The 11,278-nt window shown below is 35.5% G+C and overlaps 1 long non-coding RNA gene across 2 annotated transcripts in view; it reads left to right on the top strand.

The window, feature by feature from the left end:
* Positions 1-9,183, top strand: part of LOC109082503 — a 13,936-nt gene extending 4,753 nt beyond the window's left edge. Inside the window, exons 1-6 of one of the 2 annotated variants that reach the window (XR_006154132.1) lie at positions 2,277-2,583; positions 3,091-3,186; positions 3,587-3,654; positions 4,112-4,230; positions 8,926-9,025; positions 9,113-9,183. This is a non-coding gene — a long non-coding RNA (uncharacterized LOC109082503). Of the gene's footprint in view, positions 1-2,276; positions 2,584-3,090; positions 3,187-3,586; positions 3,655-4,111; positions 4,231-8,925; positions 9,026-9,112 lie in introns of those variants that run through there. The other variant, XR_006154131.1, reaches the window with a different exon arrangement.
* The last annotated feature ends 2,095 nt before the right edge of the window (positions 9,184-11,278 follow it).

The following is an 11,278-nucleotide window of genomic DNA, read 5'->3' as shown; positions in this document are numbered from 1 at the left end:
AAAGTCCGATGGTTTGTGTGTCCTTGCCTTGTAAAACAAAACACAGTTTAACCAAAGCAGCAAACTTAACCACATTTAAATTGCTTGACATTCTTAATTCTGGAACATGGCAAAGCTCACTATTAAAACTGGGACCTTAGTTTGGGAACACATTTTATATTTTTTTAACTATAGAGACAGGACATTTTATTCTCTCTTTCTGTGTGTGTGTAATTTGCATAGCGTTTGTAGCTATTTCACGAAGGATTGCATAGAAGTTAAATTCTCACCTTTTTCTAGATCGAGACGGCCAATTAAACTTACTGCTGGCAAGTGTGATATGGTCCGTGAACTTTGCCGGCAGATAATGTTGACATCGTTTGCGTGTTATTGATGCTTTTGTATACCAGGGGTAGAAGGCCGAAACAAAGTGCGTGATTCAGATGGTGTTTCGGACTGCAGTTGAGCAGGCAACACATTCGATTCAACTGAATTGGTAATTGATCTTATAATAGTGGGCGAAGAAAGAACATTTTGCAAAATGCTAATTGCTTCAGTTGTACCACGATGCCTGTCCATGATTGCAAATGTGGTATATAGACCATATAGACAGGTTCCTTCCGTTCACGCTTAAACGACTTCCTTTTACACTGAAATGCCTTCCTTTTACACTGAAATGCCTTCCGTTTAAACTGAAAAGTTCACGCACATCCACAATGAAATCACTTGCAAATATATATGTACAAAAATAAAGCATGTGTCTTTCTTATCTGAACTGTATACGTTAGTAAATGTTATTTTTTTATGTATGCGCGAGTGTTTTATGTATGTGTATGTATGCATCGAGTTTACATTTGTGCGAGTGTTTAATAGGTGTATATGCACGGATCAAGTTTATATGTATATGCGAGTATGTGCAGTTGTGTTTGTATGCAGCGAGTTTATATGTATGCGTGAGTGTGTGTAGGTGTATATGCATGGATCGAGCTTATACAATATATGCGAGTGTCTTTTGGTGTATGCACGCGTCAAGTTTATATGTATCTAACGCAAAGTTATTCACAAGTGTGTATGCATTCATTGTTAACATTATATGTATTGGTATCGATTTCATATTAGTGTGCATGTGTATTTCATATATGTATTTGTGAACGTCCAGTAGTATGCATGTATATGTGAGTAATGTATAGGTGTATATGCACGTGTTTTATACATGTATTCATAAGCGAAGTTTGATTTAAATCCTACGCGGCGCCTCATACAACGCAGTAGTTATTTATATAGATAGATAGATAGAAAAACAGTAGATAGGCTAGAACAGAAAAAGAATGGAGAAAGAAGCTAGGGGTTTTTTTTTATGAAAACAAGCAGTGAGGAAACAAAATAGAGAGTGCAAGTGTTAGAGGGTCATACACAAGCAGGCTTTGTAATAGGCTCTAATAGGGGGTTGAGTGTTCGTAAAAAAAAGCACCAGATCTTAAACTACTTAAACTATAAAACTTAAAACTTTTTATACTTATTATCACCGTAAAAGTGATGTTTTATCTGACTCATGTGCAGGGGTGGTGTTTTTCAAAAATATAACTCCATATACAAGCCAGAAACTAAGCCTTTTTTTGCACAGGCCTATCTAAAGGGTTAATGGTCCCACCTAGTGATCAACTGTAAAAATAACAAATTTTACCTCTTACCAAAAGGGAAAACCACAAACAATCAATAATGCCATGATTATATGGTGTCATGGCTTTGCAATCAAAAAATGTCGTTATAATGGAAGTCATTGGGGCAAAAACAGCCACGAACAACAAATGAGGGAGAAAAAATTTAAATCTAATGCTGCACAAAAACTAACAATGCATCAAAGCCAAAGTTGTTACTAATCTTTGACATGCCCAAGACTGGGATAAAAGGTTTAAAAAAATCCAGTCCACAATCACTCTTTTATATTGAAAATAAGTCATTTGTGTTTGTTTTTTTTTCCCAAATCAGTGACATAATTTATGAACTTGGTAATTAAAGAGTTAAAATCTTGGATTGTTTTTTTTTAACATTTGGTAGTTTTGATCAGGACTGAGGTTGATTAATAGATTTATGCAAAAAAATTAGAAAAAAAATATTTATCTGATACATTTTTACAGCAGTTTAATTTAGTGGATGTTTCCATCCACGAACATAACGAAAGGGTAGTGAATTTGCCCACAGTGTATTGTTAAGTTTTTGAAAATTTTCAAAGCATTTTCCCAAAATATGTGTCAAAATAAAATTTGTCACCAAAAATCATTCCATTAGCTGAAACAGAGAAAGTTGTGGCCAAAATAAGACTCAACTTTACCCCCTAGTGGACGAAAACGTCCCCAACAACACATAAGGGTTAAATTGATTATTTGATTAACAATTTAATTAGATTTAAGTTATTTATTTACGACATCTTTATGTTTAGCCTATGTAAATTCTGCGTGTTTTAACGAGCGCGCGCTGAACATTGGAGTAGCGTTCATTCAGATACAAACACCGGAGCGGAGGGAGTTGCCATGGAAACGGGGCGAACCGACAACACTGGCAAGCTGCAAGCTCCGTTTCTTGCTGCTGTTTTCACTGCTTTCGGTAAGTTTAGTCCATGAAAATCGCACAAATATCATATGCCACTGTGCCTGACACTTCTCTTGCTTGTATTTGACCCGCATCTGTTGAATTTACTTCATAGAAATGGTGTAGTGTTTTCGAAGTCCGTAAGCATCTTAACCGTTATCAGAGGAGGTTTGGTAATAACACATTTATGTGTAGATGAGAGGCTTTGACAGTTCTATAAACGTTCTGCTGGTAATTTTTCAATGGATGATTGAAAATAGGCTTTTTTATTTAACCTAAATATACACTTAGGTTTCCGTTAATCGGTGACGTCATTACACCAGCGGTACAGTCCAAACGCATTTTGATCTCGTCTAATGGTAAAGAAATATTGATAAAAACTGTTCAGGATATTTATTAAATACATATTCTTTATCTTTTCTACATTTCACCTGTGCTCTAGCTTGGTTCCTTGTGATAAAACTGTCATTGTATACTGAATATTGTTGGCTCTCTGTGACAAATTGCTTGTTATATTTCCAGATTCTTCCGTGCTTGATGTCCTTCTGCATCCCAGAGTCTGAGCAAGCCTCCTGTCCAACAACATCTCCAAGACACACTGAACCATACGGCTAGCAGGTTAACCCCAGACATACACTAATGTTCAAAATTCAGATTTTATGTTTTTGAAAATAAGTCTTTAATTTTTTTTTATGCTTACCAATTTCTGAAAAAAAAGCAGATAAAAAAAAGTAAAATCAATAATATTGTGAAATAATATTACAATTTAAAAAGCAGCATTTTTTTTTTTGCGAAATGTAATTTATTTCTGTGATGCGCAGTGTTTCTTTGGCAAGAAATCATATTATAATGATTTCTGAAGGATCATATGACACTAAAGCCTGGAGTAATGATGGTGAAAATCAGCTTTGATCATAGCAATCAAATGACCCTTTGCAAAAACCCACCCTCGTTAAATACTGTTGCTGCGTCCAACAAGCCATGCTGCTCTCACAGTACACACCTTGTTCTCACACAGCGAAAAACACATCGTGGACCAAAGAGGAAACTGACGACACACAGACAAGACAGAGAAGGTTACTTCTGGTATGAAACAAGGTTTCAGCTTTTAAATTTTGTCTTTTTTTTTTTTTAAGAAATTCAAACAATAAATACTTTTTTTGTGATGTTTTAATGTGTTGTGACAGATCGCTGTAGCGCCTCAGTTCAAGCAGCACACATGAACCGATGGATTCATATTTAATTAAAGCACAAAATAAAAGATATCACACGTCTTTATACAACATTTTTCAAGTTTAAATCCACTGAAGTTAATCTACTCTTCTTTCTAATTTGTTTGTCGGGCAAGATTCACCGTTACAATTGGTCAGATCACCTGTCAATCAAGCTCACTGTGAACAGTCAATTACATTTTAACATGAATTCACACAGAAAACATCTCATAACCTTGCACTTCTGTTATATGTGATGAAATAAATCATCTTTTGTGTGAAATATGAACTGCTATGCTAATCTTTCTCCTTTTGTTTTCCTGTTTCTCCAGCCTCGTGTGTGAAGACTTCAGAAGATGCCAGACCTCACAAAGATTTCAGATGATGGCAACTATAGATGAACATGCAAAGCTGCTAAATAATTCTTATATTGTAATCATTGCCCTAAAAGGTAAGTTTGCAGATTTTTAACCAGCTTTGTATGGACTCTTTTCACATTTCTGGGTTTCTCAGCAGCGGAAAGTAGTCCAATTGGGTTAACTTGAAGAGCAGTGAATGGGAGAGTACCACAAATATATTTTTTGCATTCCCATTTGCTCAAATAGCAAAAGAAAAACTTCACAATAGTGTTTTCATGACTTCCAATAAAAGGAAAACAATTGAGAGAGACTAATAACAGCAGTCAGAAGAGAAAACGATGTCAAATTTACCATCCCTCCCATCGACGTTGCATTAAAGTGAAAATGAAGTGACATACAGCCAAGTATGGTGACCCAGAATTCGTGCTCTGCATTTAACCCATCCAAAGTGCATACACACACCGTGAACACACACCCGGAGCAGTGGGTATCATTTATGCTGCGGTGCCCAGGGAGTAGTTGGGGGTTCGGTGCCTTGCTCAAGGGCACCTCAGTCGTGGTATTGCCGGCCCGAGACTCAAACCCACAACCTTAGGGTTAGGAGTCAAACTCTAACCACTAGGCAATGACTTCCCCTTCCCCTTAGAAACAATAATTTGTAATTTGATGCAAAGGTGATTTACGATGCTGATGACTGTTAAACGTGTCATCACAGTCTTGTGAAAAGGGTCCATTGTTACAGTTTTGGTAATAGTGTTTTCCAAAGGATTTTGTGAGATTGGTGGGTAGACCTTGTTCCCTCTAGAGGGCTTTTCACACTTGAAATGGTTAACCCTGGGTCAAACCCCAGATAAACGAAATCCTGGGTTATCTGTAATCATGTTTCACACTGCTCATACTTCACGTGGGGTTAACTGTTAATCCTGGGTATTCATTAACAGACGTTTCACACTGTAGATTCCTAAACCCCGGGTTAACGTTCTTATTTGCACATTTGTGGTGTCAATGTCTCTAATTGGACGAACAGCCGGCAACCAGTTTACACGGCTTTTCCTATGTCTTGCCAGTTTTATAACCAAGAGTAAAAAGTGGTGCTGCATACTGCCCCCCCGTAAGAAAATTTAGTACATTTTAAAGTTAAATTAATCTACTGTGTTTGGTGCTCTTTGAGAGTTCAAAATAAAGAACTCCAACACTGGTTGAATGTTGGGCTGGACAATAATTTATATTATATAAATTTATATCACAATGTATTTCTTAGCTTTTACGGGTTTGGAAAGGCATGAGGGTAACTGTGCGTTCACACTGCCAGTGTCGAGAGCGTCAAAGTGGCCGGAAGTCATTCATTTTCAATGTGAGCCGGCGTCGAGGAGCGGCGTGGCGTGACTTGGCCGTTGAGAGCGTTTGAGGAGAGTTGAAATCAGGGCAACTTTATGGTAATGAGCTATGACGCGGTTGGGCAGCAACCAATCAGAACGTAGAAGTCCACCACTTGAGAGGATAGAAAACGCAGCTCCGACCACATTAGTTCCCAAAACAAAAGGTTGATTATTGCTGTGGCGGGTTTGCAGTAATCTATGATGTGTCCCTGTTTGCGTACAGGGACATAAAAAATCTATTAAAAATGATACGTGGACCAAGGTGTCTGAGATTGTTCATGTTTCTGGTGAGTTGCTGATGTGCAGTAACGATATAAGAATAATAATCTAATGATATAATAAATAATACTAGGCTACAGTAGTCCCAGTTTGCTTAAAGAAAAAAATCCTTGATTATACGTACATTAAGAAATGTTTATACTTGATTATATTTACTTAAGTAACATTTTCAATGCAGGACTTTTACTTGCATCAGAGTATTTTTAGAGTGCTTTATACATTATTAGGTAAAGGATCTTAATACTTCGTCCACAACAATATTTAATGAGGTTAACTTATGACGTTACCCTCATTGTGGTTAGTCTGCACAAGATCAACAAGCTTGTTTGCTTTGCGGCCACTTTAAATACAAGATAAGCATTCGATCTACGTCAGAGCACTCACAAATCTTTCTGCAGCGTTGTGAGCAGGGCGGCCAGAGCGATTTTTGACGCTCTTGATGCCGGCGGTGTGAACGCACAGTTAGTGAATAATGACAAAATTTTCATTTTGGGATGGAGTATACCTTTAATTTCCGTCGATACGATATAATTCCGATATTGATGTGAATACTAAAAAAAGCTTCGTAAAAACTGCAAGGAACGCCCACAACATATGTTTGTGCATACAAACTTATGAAAAATGAATTTGTGAAGTTTATGACACCTTATATAAAACCATATAATATTTTAGAGGGAAAAAAAAGCACAAATAAATTTATGTTCACCTTTTATTTGTATTTAGCCTTCATGCTAATAAGAAATGTGAAATCACTGTCAAATAATCATCTCGGACACACCTATTTAATATTAATATCTTTAACCTCAAACTATAGGCTTACATACAATACCAGTCAAAAGTTTTTGAACAGTAAGATTTTTAATGTTTTTTAAAGAATTCTCATCTGCTCAGCAAGCCTGCATTTATTTGATCCAAAAATACAGCAAAAACAATAACATTTTAAAATATTTTTACTATTTAAAATGTTTTCTATTTGATTTAAAAAAAAAAATCAATTTTTTCCTGTGATTTCAAAGCTATATATATTTTTAGCATCATAACTCCAGTCACATGATCCTTCAGAAATCATTCTAATATCTGTTTTACTGCTCAAAAATAATTTGTTGTTGAAAACAGCTGAGTACATTTTTTTTTCAGATTATTTGATGAATAGAGAGTTCAGAAGAACAGCATTTATCTGAAATAGAAATCTTTTGTAACATTATAAATGTCTTTATCATCACTTTTGATCAATTTAAAGCATCCTTGCTAAATAAAAGTATTAATTTCTATAATTTCTTAAAAGAAACCGTACACAGGAATAAATTACATTTTAAAATATATTAAAATAGAAAGCAGCTATTTTAAATCTTAAAAATATTTAAATAATATACTAAATTTTGTTTTTGCTGTACTTTGGATGAAATAAATGCAGGCTTGGTCAGCAGAAGAGAATCCTTTAAAAAAATCTTACTATTCAAAAACTTTTGACTGATAGTGGAAGCTGATGATTCTCATAGATTAAAACAAATGTGCTTTAGCAGTATAAAGAGTAAGAAAAGTGCTCTGAGTTGCAGCAGAAGAAAAAAAAGAGCAACAACAAAAACATGTTGCTGGAGACAGGCTTATTGAAAATGCAAACTGATTGTCTGCCAGCAGGAGGCGCTGTGAGAGTGGCAGAACTAGCGTTAGGTGCGTTCGACTTGAAGCACGGCTACAGACGGCGATCAACGAGAGTAGCCGCTTGCATTCGGGGGCAGAGTTGAAAACGGAGCCGTCAAGCCGGACACTTTCTACTCCCGTTAGTGACACTCACGCGGTGTTTGCATACTTTATCACATGAAGTTAATTAAATGCAATATTTGTCAAATACACAGACGGTTCAGAAACGTTTTCATGATCAACAGAAACACTTTTTATATACTGCTTAATACAGTGCCATCATTTCAAGAATAAAGGTCAACATAATCATATACTATTTAAATTCTAATAAAGTGGGGTTATGCTTTTATCAGTGTTGTATGATAAACGTGACTCAATACAACAGTGCAACAGGCACCCGTTGTCACCAGTAATGGCTGTAATCAAAGCAGCTCTGCTCATGAACGCTTCTTTGTCAGATAAAATGAAAACGCCAAAGAAACTTTTCTGAAGACAGTCCCTTCCCTTCAGAGATACATTCATATAAAACACCTGCAATGTGTTTTGATTTTGAAACGTGCAGTGCTCATGTTTATTCAATGAAAAAGGAAAAACACCACAAATAAATCAATGTATGGAAAACACTGGTAATGTATATCGAAATATTGGAAATGTGTTTACAAATCATATCACTGTTATTGAAAACAATTATATCGCGATACGTATTGATATTGAATTATTGTCCAGCCCTAGTTGAATGTGAAACTAAACAAAGAAAAAAGCTGGTGAATTGACTTGAGCTTGAAATTTAAAGTAGGGCTGTGCAATACGGACAAAATCGAATCAAATTTCTTTGATCAATTTTGCAATTTCGATTTTAATCACGATTTTGACACACACAGACATGCTTTACAGCCATAAATGCATTCAGTATGAATTTGAAACATATTTCCAAAAGAAAACCAATTAGAGCTTTATCAAAAAGTTGTAACATGTCTCTAGAACAGACATAAGTCAAAATAATCACTAAGTAAAGGTGTTACAAAATGTCTAGACATATGGCAAAAAAATAAATAAAATAAAAATAAATCCAGTGTACACAGTAATACAGTTAAAATGGGGGAAATATGTGAACGATTGCAGGCTGATTTAAGGTGTGCCCCTAAATGTTCTGCTTGTACTCCTAAAAATTTTCAGTCAGGGGCTCTAGTGCTCCTTGTAAAAATAGTTAGTCTGGAGCCCTGTAAAACATCAATCAGTTTGGACATCTTTTTGCATGTTTACTAAAGAGCACTTTGGGACTCGGTATGTATTTATGTTACAAATGTAAATGGCTATAAATGAACCTAAAAAGCTGTTGCATGCCTTTCTCATAAGCACTCGTCTGTTAGCAATGCTAATTTTATTTAACGACATTATTAATGAGATCATTAAAAAAGTAATATTGTGCCTTTATTAAACGATCCTCTACGAAAATAAATTTTTACTGTGTTATCGATGTACTTTCAGGAAGGATCTTATCAGCAAATCTACTTCACAGCACATCAGTGAAAGCAGTTGACAGTTACGGATGGGTGTGTTGGATCAGGGTCAGATCTGAATTCTGATGGTAGGTAAATCACCAGGAACAGGATTATGCAGCCTTGTTATATTGGTAATGTATGATGGATTTTGAACTGTACTGTTTTTATTGCAGGTTTTCTGGGATGACAGTTGAAGATGATCAGAACATCAGATGTTGGTCTGGACAGCTGTACCTACAGTACAACCACACTGACCCTCTCTGCTTTTGCATGGATAACTGACTTACTACCATGTTCTGTGAAGGTATTATTATAGCAAACCTGAGCACCTGTGACAGTGGAATAGTTGTAATGAATAGTCACACATGCATATTGGTAAATTTAAAGTCACAGATAATTTTTTTTAGTACTAGCAATATTTTTATTTTTATTTTACATTTTTTACTAATTCTCTCCAGCAAACACAACACAACAGTTACACCATTTCGAATTCTGAGGTGCACAAATCCTATTCTACAAATAAGAGAACAACAGTATAAAAGTGCTCAGTTTAGCCTCTTTCACACTGAGATTCCGGATAAAACACGGGTAATGTGTCCCGGCAATTGTTCCCGGATTGTTAGGTTTTGGTTCATTCACACTGCCAGTGATTGTGTTCACACACAACCCGTAAAGGTCCAGTAATGACACGTGACATCAGGATGTGATGTGTAATGTACGAGTTGAAAATGCTAGGCCGCCAATAAACGGGAAGAAGGAGAAGAAGCAAAGCAGAAGTGTTTTCAATGCTTTATAAACATGGCAGCTGATCAGCTACTAGGGACATTGTTGTTTATGTATAAAGCATCTTCCACACAGAAATTCCGGAAAATACACGGATAATGTGTTCCAGGATCATTTGATTGTGGTTCATTCACACTGCCAGTGATTTTCTGGAATCTGTGTGTCACACACAAGCAACCCATAAAGATCCCGTAAAGACACATGACATTACGATGTGACGTGTTTTGTTTCACTTAAGCTGGCGAACGATCTCAGCTTCAGCACGGATAGTGAGGAACTAACTGATCTCTGCTTCATTACAGTTTGCACATATTTTTTCGTCACGAATGTTGATCTGCCGTCAAAACACCCGGTAAAAGAGTCGCATGATAACGTGCGTCATCACTACGACACACCATTGGTTCTGGCTTTTGTTCACACAGAGCTGTTCTGGGACTGAACCCCAGCAATGTTCCTAGGTTTTGGGACCACCATATAATCATTAATCAATCCCGGGATGTGTTTGCATTCACACAGAAAGAACTTTGGCAATTTTCCAGCAATTTTTTGGGACCACCGTGCAGTCTTAAATCTACCACAGTACACAAAAGTAATTTATTTATATAAAAGTTATTTATATAAATAATTATTATTTTTTTTATTTTTTTTACAAATAAGAGCAAACTGAATAAAATAGGATTGAACTGAATAGAAAAGGTAAGTGCTAGTATTAATTGATCAGGTGCTGATGGAAAAAGAGGTGTCTTTAATGTTTTTGTAAAATGGCTGAAGACTCAGATGCTCGAACTGAGAAAGGCAAGTCATTCTACCATGATCTTATCTACAAATACTACTATTCTCATAAAGTCTGTAAATATGTCCAGCTCTAATAAACACACATTTCAGGAAAAAATAATTCAATAAAATGACCAAAATGAAATACAGCCCTGCATAAATCTGGTATAACTGAGCCTGTGAATTTCTTAATTTGTGATTTTTAGAATAGGATTTATGCACCTGCAATGAAGATTTTTGAGAAGGTTTTGTTGTGTTTGTTAGAGAGAAAGAAACAAAATACAAGCTTGCAACTCCAAAAACATTTTCTTGATGACTTTATTGAAATATTCTCTACAAATACAAATTCCACTGTCACAGGTGCTCAATTTTGTTACAATAATATACAAAGTGTCTCGAATGTACTATAGATGTACTGTATGCAAATATAACAAAAGGACATTAACAACTGAATATTCAGGGGATGCAAACTTATCACCTTTAAGTAAAAATAGTCATTTTGATTAAAAAAATTATTTGCATGATTTGTGTAGATCCAAAGAGTTTTTAAAAGTGCATTAGTTAAATAGCACATGCTAAATAGCACAAGGCATATTTTACATGTTATTTACATAATAAAAAGATAAGGAATACATGTTTTACATCAAATGTTGCCATTTTATATTAAAATATACAAAAGATAATACCCCCAAACTTGAGAGAAATGTAATTGATGGAGTGATGGTAAATGTATAAAAAAAGCAATTAAAAAGTAACTTTATTGTCTTAGTTATTTGTCTGTC

Source organism: Cyprinus carpio, chromosome B3 (assembly GCF_018340385.1).
Source record: "Cyprinus carpio isolate SPL01 chromosome B3, ASM1834038v1, whole genome shotgun sequence".
NCBI classification, from domain to species: Eukaryota; Metazoa; Chordata; class Actinopteri; order Cypriniformes; family Cyprinidae; genus Cyprinus; species Cyprinus carpio.
This window is presented reverse-complemented; position numbering and strand designations above follow the sequence as displayed.